Raw genomic sequence first — 13687 nt, 5'->3', positions numbered from 1 at the left:
ATGTGTCTTGGCTATTGCATGTTAGAGTGCTATATGTATGAGGTAAAGTAGTTCCCTATTAATAGCAAAAGGTTGAAATGCTTGTAATTGATGTATGTTAATGTTTTGGTTGATTGATCTTGCTACTGGGATTTTCAAAAATCTCATCCCCAAATATAATGTAACATTTTAGGGCCTGAAACTCTCAAGAGCAAGCTGTAGATTAGAGGCTAAATTATGGTGTTACACCAAAAAAAAAAGAGTCGTGGACATTTGGTTATGTATAACTATCAACGGTTGGTGCTGTAACCCCTAAGCAGGACATTAGTTTAGAGCCATGTTTTATTTAGTTACCGAACTAATTTCCACACGAAATTTGGCATGCTTAAAGTTCACGTCCTAAGCTTCAATTTGATAGCTAATACATTAAAAATGGCCAAGTATACGATTTTTAATGATTTTGCAAAGTTAAGGTTCAGAATATGGAAAAAGGATTTTTGCTAAATGGACAGAGGTGAATTTCACAAAAACCTGACGCTTTTTTAAATGGAATTGGTTCATAAGCTTACTTTAATTGAAAGAAGATTCAAAGAGGTTTTTATAGAATTTTGAACCACTCCATTTTGATTTTTGTGGAATAAGTTTTGAATTTTTGAAGTTGGACCAGAAAATTGGATTTTTACCCAATGAACAGTAAAAATTCTGAAAATAAACGTTTTTCATGAATTTTGAGCCCAAGACCATCCAATGTGGTCTAAAATGGTTTTAATTAAACCCTAAATGAATCCGATAGTAGGGTGTGACACATTGACAACTGAAAGAGCAGTGGTTGATAACTTAGGGTGCAAAGATTGACAACTGTCGCGGCTGGTTTGACAACACATTTTCTCAGTATATCACACCCTAAGTTGTCAAAACAGCCGCGACAGTTGTTAATCTTTGCACCCTAAGTTGTCAACCACTGCTCTTTCAGTTGTCAATGTAAATTTAAAAAAAAAAAGAAGGGTAACTTGATAAGTAAACAAATAAAATTTATTGTAAAAAAAATCCCTTGAGACTTCAGAATAATTTCATAATTTTAAAGGACCTTTTTATATTTAATTCCCTTAGATGGGACCTAATGGTAATTTTTTCTAAATGATTTTGCTCGTTTACATTCTAAATGATTTTGCTTTCCAATTTGAAAAATTAGCGTCACATCAGTTATATGACACAACTGTGTCTTTGTGGAGAATGATATGTACATAAATTTTAGAAAAATTAAGTAAAAAATTCCTATTTGAAGGTTAAAAAGACTTAAGTTTAAAATAAATATAGACAGTAAAAATTGTAAAAATTAGGATTCGTTACAATACTTTAATAGGTGAGTTTTCCAATTTTCATCATCTTTTTTTTTTGGTCATTTCTAAATTTTACCTTGAATAATTTTAGGTGGCATATTTTAGTAAATACTTTTCATGGCGTAACATTTAAATAATTTTTTTACCTGTCTATAATATATAGATAAAAAAGCCCTTTTATTCTTTTGGTAGTTAGGTTATGCGCATAAAACAGTAAATTAAACCAAATAGACTGTAAAATCTCATATATGAATTTCCATATAGATTTAGAATTAGCGTGATTGATTTTTCAGTATATAAGAATATAAGATAGATTTGATAATCATTTATGGTGATTCGCATTGCTTTTGACATAATTATAATAAATTTGTGAGTACTATTTTTGCTTTTACTATATTTATATGATAAACATAAAATTTCAATAAATTAACTATTTTGAACCGTATTTACAGTCCCCACTAACTTAAAATCTGATTTATTTTTATTTGCATAAATAATTAAATCACATATTAACTCTCAAAATTATATAATTCGTAATCAAACAAAAAGTTTTGTTCTGACCCAAAAAAAAAAAAAAAAGAAAACAAAAAGTTTTGGAATTTTGTTGCCGACAATAATTAATATTTTAGCAAACGCTGATTTCTCTCACTATTTCTTATCTCCTCTGTTCGATCTGATCTTCTCTTTTGATGCAGGAGTTTTTGGTCGAAGGATCTGAAAATGTGCTTTGCTAGAGTTTCAAGGTATGCCTTCGCATCCGGTCAAAAAAAAAAGGTATGCCTTCGCAAAGTTTCCCTTGTTTTCTGCATGGTCTCCGTCTTTATTCCGTCTTCCTCCTTCGTATGCCCTGCTCTCCGCTTCTGTTTCCGTTCCAATTCGATAAATCCTCATAATATTGAAGACGCTGTGTCTTCTTTCCATGGCCTACTTCATAGGCGCCCCCACCCTCTATAGTCCAAATCAATCAGATTTCCTACTGTTATCTCCCTTTTCGCGCAAGCGGAATCTAAGGGTTTCACGCCATCTTTCGTTACACTGAGCATCTTGATTAACTGTTATTGCCATGTTCGTCGAATGACCTTTGCTTTCTCTGTCTTAGGCAAGATTTTTAAAATCGGCTGTCAGCCAAATACGATTACTTTGAATACACTAATGAAGGGCCTTTGCATCAACGATGACGTTGAGAAGGCCTTAGATTTTCTTGATGATCTGATAGCAAGAGGATTTCGGTTGGATGGAATTAGTTATGGCACGTTAATCAATGAATTATGTGAGAATCAGAAAACAAGAGCTGCGGTTAAATTGCTCCAAAAGATAGCGAGAGGACCAGTTAAGCCTCATTTAGTTATGTGTATAAATATAATTATTGATGGTTTTCGCAGAGAAAGACTCATAACTGAAGCCTGTGATTTATTTTATGAAATTATTGGTAACAGGATATCTCACAATGTTGTGACCTACAACTCTGATATATGGTATGGCCAGAAGCTGCAAAATTGTTTAATGAAATGAGGCTTAAAGGCATCAACCCTGATGTTCATACTTTTAGTATATTGGTTGATGCATTTTGTAAGGAAGGAAGTGTCAACAACGCTAAAGCTATTGTTGCTATGATGATGAAGTATCGTACAACGCCTAAATGAGTACTATATGATCAATTATGTTAGTGAGGCAAGAGAATTTTGGCTCCTAATATTGTTAGTTGTAACATTTTGATTAATTGGCTCTGTAAAATCAAGATGGTAGATGATGCCATGGATCTCTTTAAAGAAATGAAGTGCAAAAGTTTGATTACCAATCTTGTTAGCTGTAACTCTCTTGTTGACAGTTTGTGCAAGGCAGGTAAAATATCATATGTGCAAGATATTGTTTATGAGATGCATCATGCTCCAGATATAATATTTTACAATATCTCGTTGGGTGAATTGTGCAAAAGTCATCATCCTGATGAGGCAATTGCTTTATTTAAGCGAATGTTTGACCAAAGGATTCATCCTAATACATGCACATATACCATAATTTTGTATGGTTTATGCAAGGGTAATAGATTAAATACCATGTGGCAGATTTTTCAGTATCTTTTGGTTAATGGCCATCCTTTGAGTGTCCATGCATATAATGTAATGATTAAAGGACTTTGTAAAGAGGGTTTGTTTGATGAAGTGAAGGATTGCATTATAAAATGAAAGAGAGTAGATGCGCACCTACTTTTGTAACTTTTGAAACAATCACTAGACCTCTTTTGGAAGAAGGTGAGAATGACAAGGCAAAGAATCTTTTGGATGAAATGCTTCACTAGAGGTCTCCTAAAGCGACAGAAGAAGGTTTGATACTTTGCTCCACATCTTTTTGATTGATGATCCTTGATACTCATATTAGTGATGAAATTTGCTGTAATAGTAACCAGTTTGTTTCATCAAAGCAAACTTTGTGGACTATATAATGGCTGGCTTCAATTGCCTATATTCTGTTTAAATCTTATGTTTTATTTTTTATTTTTTTTAAAATTTTTCATTGCTAGTAGTTGTCAAGTTATTTTTCTCTTTTTGGCTTAACATGACTTTATTATTTCTTTCTTTGTGGTTCATTGCTAATTTTATTTATTAACTCTTTGGCATTTTATTTAAAACAAAATCTATTATGTGGTGCTTTTAATAGTACGATTGCAGGACATAATAGTTATTTGTGCTTTTCAAACTTTACAATATTCTCTAAGCTCCGATGAATTATTTTGTCTGACCATGTTATGAAAGTTTATTCTCTTGGGAGCTGATGTTTTGTCTCTTACTCATGTATAATTTTTCAATAACCCTAAGCAACTGATAGATATTTGCTACCAATGAAAGAGAGCAAATTTAGGGTATTTTTGTGCGAGATATAGAATGATATTTAGGTGGGTTCAGCTTAGTGTTATTATTGTGGGATACTAACTTTGGCAAAAATGAGTATCTGATATTGAATTAATTTTTGTTGTTTTTTTGGGGCATCAATGCAGTATGATTCAAGAGGAAAGGCTCTATCGTGCTGGACATGTCTTTTGGCTTTAGGAGTATTTCAGTCATGCATAACAAATGGCCATAGAGAAAGTGTAGAAGTTGTTATTCTTGCAGTCTTTTTGTTGAATGCTTAGTAAATTTCGGCTCCTTTGATTACTCAATATTCATATTACGCTTTGCTGAATCATGTGGCGACTGTTACTAGAAGTTGGTGTCATTTCTTTTGTTTTGGATTTTGATTTTGATACCTGAAAAATGAAAATACCACTTACTATTTATTGTTCTAATCAGCAAAGTCTGAATCTTCGATAGTAGTATTGGTTTTTGGGAGTCTGTAGCATTTATTAGGTACCAAATAAAATTACAAACAAACAACAAGCCTTATCCCACTAGGTGGGGTCGGCTACATGAATCACACGACGCCATCGTGCTCTGTCAACAACCCAATCCTTAGATATGTTGTTGATTAGGAGGTCTCGTTCAATGACCTCATTCAGCGTTCTTCTCGGTCTTCCCCTGCCTCTTTTTATGGGACTCCATCTTGTTTGATCCACCCTCCTCACCGGGGCCTCCAAAGGCCTTCTCTGCACATGTCCAAACCATCTTAAGCGATTTTCAACCATTTTCTCTTGGATAGGTGCCACACCGACTCTTGTCCTGATCTTTTCATTTCGAATCCTATCTTTTCTTGTATGACCACACATCCATCTCAACATCCTCATTTCTGCTACTCCGACTTTGTGCTCTTGTTTTCCCTTTATTGCCCAACATTCACTACCATACATCATAGCTGGTCTTATAGCAGTCCGATAAAATTTTCCTTTAAGTTTCTCAGGTACCTTCTTATCGCAAATAATTCCGGTAGCTTTCCTCCACTTTAACCAGCCAGCTTGTATTCTATGAGAAATGTCTCCATCAATTTCCCCATCCTCCTGTATAATGGATCCTAGGTATTTAAACTTTGATACTTGAGGAATAATTTGCTCTCCCATCCTCACCTCCAAATCCCTATTACCTTGCCTCCCTCCAAAATCACAATGCATATATTCTGTTTTGTTCCTACTCAAACGGAAACCTTTCGACTCCAAAGTCCTTCTCCATAACTCCAAACTAGTGTTAATCTCTTCTTTTGATTCCGCCATAAGAACTATATCATCTGCGAAGAGCATGGACTTAGGGATTCTTTCTTGAATAGGTTTAGTTAGAACATCCAGAACAATGTTGAACAAGTACGGACTCAGAGAGGATCCCTGATGTAGGCCAATCTTAATAGGGAAGTCCTCTGTCTCCCCCCCAGGCGTCCTTACACTGGTAGTTACCGCCTTATACATATCTTGTATGACTTTGATATACGCAACCCGTACACCTTTCTTTTCCAAAGCCTTCCACAATACTTCTCTTGGCACACGATCATAAGCCTTTTCCAGGTCAATAAAAACCATATGTAAATCTCTTCTTTTACTTCTATATCTCTCCATTAACCCCCTTAGTAAATAGATTGCTTCCGATGTGGATCTCCCTGGCATAAATCCAAATTGGTTTTCCGAAATAGAAGTCTCCAACCTCAATCTATATTCCATCACTTTTTCCCACAACTTCATTGTATGACTCATAAGTTTTATCCCCCTGTAGCTTGCACAGTTTTGAATGTCTCCTTTATTCTTGTAAATAGGAACTAAAATGCTTTTCCTCCACTCATCCGGCATATTTTTAGAGCGTAGAATTTCATTAAAAAGCTTGGTTAGCCACGCCTCCCCCTCATCGCCCAAACATTTCCAAACTTCAATAGGGATACCATCAGGCTCAACGGCTTTTCCATTGTCCATTTTCTTGAGAGCCGCCTTAACCTCTCCGATACGTATCCTGCGGTAGAAAGCCAAATTCCGATCATCTTCGTTAATTAGCAAGTCCTGCAAGTCCTGAGTCGCATAATTGCTTCCCTCATTAAACAACTTGTAAAAGTAAGCCTCCCATCTGTCCTTAATATCACCATCAGTAACTAACACTTTACCATCTTCATCCTTTATACACTTTACTTGGTCCAGATCTCTCTTTTTCCTCTCCCTTTGCTTCGCGATCTTGTAAATATTTCTTTCTCCCGTCTTTGTTCCTAACTCCTGATAAAACCTTTCATAAGCTTTAGTACGTGCTTCGCTCACTGCTCTCTTTGTCTCTTTTTCAGCCAACTGATACTTTTCCTGGTTCTCTACACTATTGCACAAGTGTATGGCCTTAAAACAATCTTTTTTCTGTTTGACTTTCTCTTGCACACTCTTATTCCACCACCAAGTCTCCTTATCTCTTTGACCAGGACCTTTGGATTCTCCCAGAATTGCTTTAGCTACCAAACGAACCCTTGAAGCTATCTCTTCCCACATCATGTTTGCATTTCCCTGCAACTCCCAATTCCCTTCCTTCAAAAGAGTCCTTTTGAATAACTCCTGCTTCTCTCCTTTTAACTGCCACCACTTAATCCTGGGTTTTGCCACTTGATGGTATTTTTGCCTGGTACTCTTAAAACATACATCAAGGATAAGTACTCTATGTTGGGCACTCACCCCGTCTCCTGGAATCACTTTGCAATTAGTACACAATCTTCTGTCCGGATTCTTCACCAAAAAGAAATCAATTTGTGATTTTGAGACACCACTTTTGTACGTGATTAAATGCTTCTCTCGCTTCTTAAAACAAGTGTTGACAATCTTAAGATCGTATGCAAGAGAAAAATCGAGAATAGATTGTCCTCCACTATTAAGCTCCCTAAAACCAAAACCACCATGGGCCCTACTGAATTGTCCTGCTTCTTTACCAACATGTCCATTAAGGTCCCCACCGATAAAATTTTTTTCTTCGAGTGGTATGTTTTGAACCAAGCCCTCCATATCTTCCCAAAACTTATCTTTAAGGTGTGTCTCTGCCCCAACTTGAGGTGCATAGGCACTAATGATATTGATAGTATCCTTTCCAACAATTACTCTTAACGATATTATTCTGTCCTCAAACCTTTTAACCTCTACCACGTTTTTTTTTCATGTCCCATCAGCGATGAAACCAACCCCATTCCTTGTGCTCACCTTTCCTGTGTACCAAAGTTTATACTCTCCAAGTTCCTTGGCAGCTTCTCCAGTCCATTTGGTTTCTTGGAGGCATAAGATATTAATCCTTCTGTCCCTCATAACTCCTGCTACTTCTATAGATTTCTCATTTAACGTCCCAATATTCCAAGTGCCAAATCTAATCTCAGTCTCATGAACTAACTTCTTTAGCCGCCTCCGTCCAAGAGAGTGCGGTAGCCCTTGCTCATTTAACACTACATCCGGGCGACGATGCAGCGGCTCTAGCTCATTTCTCACTGTACTCGAGCCATACAGCGCGTCACATCTGGGCAACGACCTAGCATTAGCATAATTACTTCGTTGATCCATGTTCATGAGATTCGACGGGTTTTTACGTTGGCTGTCGAGGGCCTAACACAACCCTCCTCCTTTATCCGGGCTTGGGACCGGCTATACAACATAAGCGGAGTTTAGGTACCAAATAAAATTGTGAAAGAATTTTTTTTCTTGTTAATTTCTTGTTTAAGGAATACTATCATGCGAAAAATTTTCACTTTCCACTTACTAATTCATCGTTTGTGCATGCTATAATGTTGATAGTCTGCAAGGTATCTTGAAGTCTTGAAATTTTCTGTTTTTGTGAACTGGTGCTTTCAAAGCTCTGCATTTTCCTTTTTCTTGTATGACTCATGGGGGTGAAATGTGAAGTAATTATCTTCCTATTTCTAATCAATATGTGTAACTTACTCTTTGATGCTCTCATACAACTACACAAGGCTTACAAAACAATTAATGAGTGGCTGGCCACCTGACATGAGTTAAACCTAAGGGTTTGGCTTGGGTTTTGGCTTTTTTCCTTCCAAAACCTAAATGATACTTGAACCACAGCTTTTATATTTTTAAATTTATTTTTTTCATGGTTAGTATTAGACCATTAATCTATTAGTTTTTACCTTTTAATTTTTGGTTTAACTAAAGCCCAACCCAAAATGCTTCAGCAATTCAAAAATACACACTCAATCCTTTTAAATGCATTTACTCGTGTTTATTTATTTATAATGAAATCTGAATCATTTTATTCTGGATATAAGATTGTTCATGGCCATTCTTGAATGGAAATGTTGTGAAGGTGACCTGAAAGGGGATGTTGTGAATGCATTTACTCTAGTGTTGTGACTTGAAACACACATCAGACCTCTTTGTGAAAAAGGAGAGAATGATGGGGCAAATAATGTTGTTGACGAGATATTCACCGGAGGTCTCTTGAAAAGATAAAAAGTTAAACGCTCCAAATTTTATATGATACTTGTGTTCTCTCCTGAAATGTTTGGATTCTGTCGTGTAAATTAACGATTGTTTTAAAAAGACCATGATTATATTTTGCTAGGTTGGACTTCAATGAAAAGAATGCCTGAACTTCTTAAAGGCATGGGTGTATGAGTATTATTGCAGCAGTCAAAAAACCTCAAAACCAACCTTCCATGAATGCGCATGCTTTCTTTCCTGCAATGCTGCATAGCTGTGGTGTAATTTTCATTTCTAATAATTGTGTACTTGAGTACAGCATACTTTATTGTACGCCGCCACTTGTATATGCTTCTGTGATTTTTCTTTCCATATTTATACTTTTCCCTCAACGAGAAAAATGGAAAAGCTCCTTATAGGTACCAAGTTGTTGTATAGCATATCGGTGTGATTTTAACTTTTTGTTGTTTTTTTATCTTGATATTTCTACCTAAAATTTTGAAATCTCTGATAAAGCAAATCCAAATTGGGATTGAAAAGCAACTTCATTGATTTCCCTCTTCTCCCCTTTAACCTTTTCACCCTTCATATCGTATCCTAGTATTCTTGAATGCTAACGTTGTTTTCACTTTTTTTTTCCCCCCCCCCTCCTAATCAGCATCGGCCATGATTGCTGCCAACATTACTGGGTTTATAAAAGCAGTGGGAATTATAGCATTGTGTGCCAGAGATGAAGGAAATGGTAAAATGACTCTTGCAAGGCATGTTTGTGTTGGGAGGAGGCATGTTTGTGTTGGGAGGAGGCATGGCCATTTCGGTTCGGTTAATTCCCTCGAGCGGTTTGAAAAACAGACACATCAGTTGAAAGCGAAGTAGGATTTGGGAGAATAATTGATGCTCCACTGGATTCTTTTCTATTAAGCTTGCTTTTGGTGACTATGCTTGTTATGGTGAAGAAGAGATTGAAAATGGAAATGTTGGAGAGGAGAGCATACGAAGGGTAAACCCTTTGGCCTTGTTAGACGTGTTTGGAATGAGGGACTGGGTTGACTTAGGACTGCTTAATCCACGTACATGGGATTTGCTTAAACTCAATCCATCAAAATGAAGTTATCTGTACCCCGCATGGCATTCGAGTTTGATTAGATGGGCAAAGTAGGGCTCCTACGGCATCTATGACTAAAATGATGCCTATTTATTGTTGAGTATGAGTATATTCAATCACATTGTTGCAATGCAAAGTTTCGTTTTATTGCCCAGTCAATTTTGTAAAAGTATGCTCTGGTTTAGTTTTCCTAAGTAAATGATGTATCTTTCACTATTACTCCTCTGGTTCTATTTATATTTATAAGGCAGAGAGAGAAGGTTTTTGTTTTGTCTTATTTTATAAGTTATTTTATTAAATTTTTAGTGTAAATGTACTATTTTGTCTTTTATTTATTATATTATAGATAATTATCTCTTTTGAAAGGTGCATGTGTTAAATATGGTAAAGTTAAAAAATTGTTATATTTTAATAGAGAATTAATGCATTTTAAGATTTTTTTTTAGTTTATGTGAAATATACTGGAAATGTCTTATAAATAAGATTAGAAGAGTACATGATAAAGAAATCAATTTAAGACGTGAAAGTCTAACATATATCCAGATGTCAGAGTTGGAGCTGATTATCATCCCCTGAAGAATTGGAGGCTGTTTTTTAGATTGTGCCTCAGAAGAGCTTTTGTGTCTGATAAGTTTAAAAGTTCGGTTTGGTCAATACTTAGAAAATGTCATCTTTTTCCATCAAAGGACAAATAAGAAATGAAATATTTATTCCTATATATTTACTTATGGTTCTTCCATCAAAACACAAATATCTGCTAATTATATAGTTATTTTTACTTAATTTATAAAGATTAAGAAATAAGTTAAATTAATTATTCATCATTAATAAGGATTTTTATTCAAGCCTAGCTGTTATTGATGGATATAAGAAACATAGGACCATTGTTTAATGCATTTATTTTATTATTCCTATTATGCTCCTATTAATTATATGGAATAATTCGCTGGCAAAAAAAAAATATATGGAGTAATTGAGTTAAGTGTTATTAATAAAACATATGTCCAACGTTTAATATGGGCCTTCTTTAAAAGAATTTTAAATCTGAATTTTTTTTTAATTTGTTTCTTATAAGAAGAATTGAATGGAATATATAATAGGAGTTTTTTTTAACTACTTTACATACAAGATTTAAGAGATTTATTTAAGTTCTGCGAGAGAGAGAGAGAGAGAGAGAGAGAGAGAGAGAGAGAGAGATATTTAGTAGAGTTAGACAATGGTATTAAGTTTGTCAATAATTTGTCTGGTTCCAAAATTACTCGTGAAATTGTTGGGCAATTGTTTTCTACTTAATTAATTTATGTCTACTTTTCCAAGTAATTAATAAGAGTACCTTTCTAAAAGAAAATTAATACACTAGACCACTGAAAATGTTCTTATGAGAGTGACAAGACAAACTTTCAAAAAATTACATTTTTTTATAAAAAGGACATCAGGGGGTAATTATTTTTTATTGTTAATTTTTATCTACGAACATAAATTATTGGTAATAATTTCCATTTCATTCGGAGTTAGAGTAATGGATAGCAGCGTGAATGCTAGCAATAATATTAGGAACAATGTACTGAACAGCAATATTGAGCATAACATCTTCCCAAGCCTTTACTATATAGATCATGAGTTTGTTTCCTAATCAGGATGGCTAAGGTTATAATGTTCCGACAGTGGAAAAATTAAGAGTTGTTTTATAACGTTCATAAAAGCTTAATGTATTATGCTCAGCTTGATTTTGTGTCAAAAATTTTCAAAACCATAATTTTCAAGATTTTTAACATAAAACTAAACATATACTTAAATATTGTCATAGACCCTTCATTTTTTCTTAATGTGTATATATATTCCTTTAGTTCTATTTAAAAGTCACTTTCAATATATTTATTGAAATCAAGAAAAACTTTAAACTCATTAACCATGTCTTAAAATTTAACAACTTTTAACTTTACACTTATATAATATACACTATACCTCATGGAAAAAAAGTTTACATAATAATAAATAAAGGATACGCTCGTACATTTATATAAAAAATTTTATAATGTGACTTATAAATGGTGTTAGAATGGTTGATCATCCAAGAAGAGGGCTAAATTGAGTGTTAATTAAAATCAGAAACCTTCTTGCAATATAGTGAAAACCATAAGAAACTTAGAATATAAAAATAATGAACAAGATAAGCGTGATAAGAGAAGTAAAATAGTTTGGCTGGACGTATAAAGAAGTAAGGGAAAAGAAGATGCAAACTATGATTTATCCTAGTTCGGCTTCTCCATAGACCTATGCCCAATCCCCAGAACACTTCTGAAATTTTCAATACACTATATCTCTCAAGTTTAAATCAGGTACTTGAGAATAACTACAACTCCCTCAAGTTTTCTATGGGTACCTAATAACCATTCTTCCTTACAACTTATAAAGTTACAATTTGTTTCCCGCTCAAGATCTCTCTAGTTTGAGCAACTCTCACAAAGATTAATATTTACAATGGAAGCATTCTTCTCTCTATAAAGTAGATTTTCTTAAACACTAAAGCATGATGAGAATATAATTTCAGAGCTTTAAATATAAAAGTAAGAATCTCATAATTTTGACATTATAAATGCATTTGCTCTCTCTTCTTTTTTAAATTGAATTATCTTCTATTTACATATGATATTGAACATTTGACCGTTGAACATTTTCTTCCCATTTGGCTTGAAGAATATGATTGTTGAAACTAGTCATTGGAAGCTTCTGGCAAAAAGTTGATTAGCAACGTCATCAGTCTGTTGTGGCTTAATCCCTACTCAATCACTTGCTAACACATGTTGTTGGATAATCTCAGACATTTTCATAAGTATCAAATATGTTTAGATGGAGTAACAAAAGATTTAGACTTGATTTTGAATCCATCAGAAAACAAGTGTGAAGAAGTTATCTCTGACTGGAATAGTTATTCAAGTAAGCGTATGAGTTAGAAATATATCACCTATTTTTCTTGCTTTTACTTGATAACTAACTTGAGTATGCCTTTACTAGACAACTTGTTCAAGTATGAAGTAGAAAATAGAACTTCTTGTTTTTGACATTGGAACTCTGATGCAAACAGAACGAATGTCAATTTTGAGTGATCATAAATATTCCAATTCAACTCCAAATTTGGCAAATGACCTATAAGTAGAAAGGTCTTCAAGTCTACTTTCAAATGCAACAAGTATACTCCAAAAGTCCTTGTAGTTTCAAAGACATCTTCATCATAGTGACTGAAGATCAGGGATAAGGTGTGAAGCCTTAGTAGCATCTTCCGAGCGGCAAATCTCCTTGATATGAAACTCTTTGGAGTTTTTCTTCATATCAATGAACCATGTTCTGAATTTAGTTTCGTATGAATCAAGTTTCACCTCAAACAAATTTGTAGCTTAGGAAATATTATAAAAATACCGAACATGTGTTAGAGCTAAATAAAGAATAAAGCATAACAAGAGTATGTGTTTTCTCGAAAAGTACTGGAGTAACATGTAACTTGAAAATGAACTCAAGAAACACATGTCAAAATCATCTCTGAAGGTTATATTTAAGTTTTGGTGAAATATGATTCAAGATGTGATTATATAGCTTCTGGTTTGAGCATTTTAACTTCCAATTGAACTATTCTAGCTTTTAATTAGTCATAGCAACCTCTAATATCAAATCTAAAAAATTGAATCTTGATATTCCCATTGTCCATTGTCCATGTTTTTACTTTAAAAATTTATCAAATTAAATATTACTCGATTACTTTATTGAGTAATGTTGCTTAGATAACTTGATTTTAGCTTTTCTATTCTCGACCACTTTGATTCGAGGTCATGCTTCTTAGTCATACTCTCTCATTTCTTCTTCTTCTTGATCATTCAACATGGTGAAATTCAACATGATACCTCCTTTCTTTACTTGATCAATCTACACAAGATATTGTCATTGAATATAGTAGTTAGTCAAAGTTTGAGA

The 13687-nt window shown here is 34.1% G+C and overlaps 1 long non-coding RNA gene across 2 annotated transcripts; it reads left to right on the top strand.

Annotated features, from left to right (window-relative positions):
- Positions 1-1984: 1984 nt before the first annotated feature.
- LOC114748754 (uncharacterized) lies at positions 1985-9397 on the top strand. 2 transcript variants are annotated; one of them, XR_003740500.1, is made up of 6 exons: positions 1985-2062; positions 2094-2648; positions 2756-3643; positions 4315-4663; positions 7846-8649; positions 9275-9397. It is a non-coding gene; the product is annotated as an uncharacterized LOC114748754 (long non-coding RNA). The 2 variants fall into 2 exon arrangements; XR_003740501.1 differs by having other exon boundaries at positions 2002-2062; positions 2419-2648.
- The last annotated feature ends 4290 nt before the right edge of the window (positions 9398-13687 follow it).

Source organism: Neltuma alba, unplaced genomic scaffold (assembly GCF_004799145.2).
Source record: "Neltuma alba isolate B1F8T4 unplaced genomic scaffold, ASM479914v2 tig00005792_pilon, whole genome shotgun sequence".
NCBI classification, from domain to species: Eukaryota; Viridiplantae; Streptophyta; class Magnoliopsida; order Fabales; family Fabaceae; genus Neltuma; species Neltuma alba.
The sequence above is the reverse complement of the archived record's forward strand: the minus strand, read 5'-3'. Positions and strand labels throughout refer to the sequence as shown.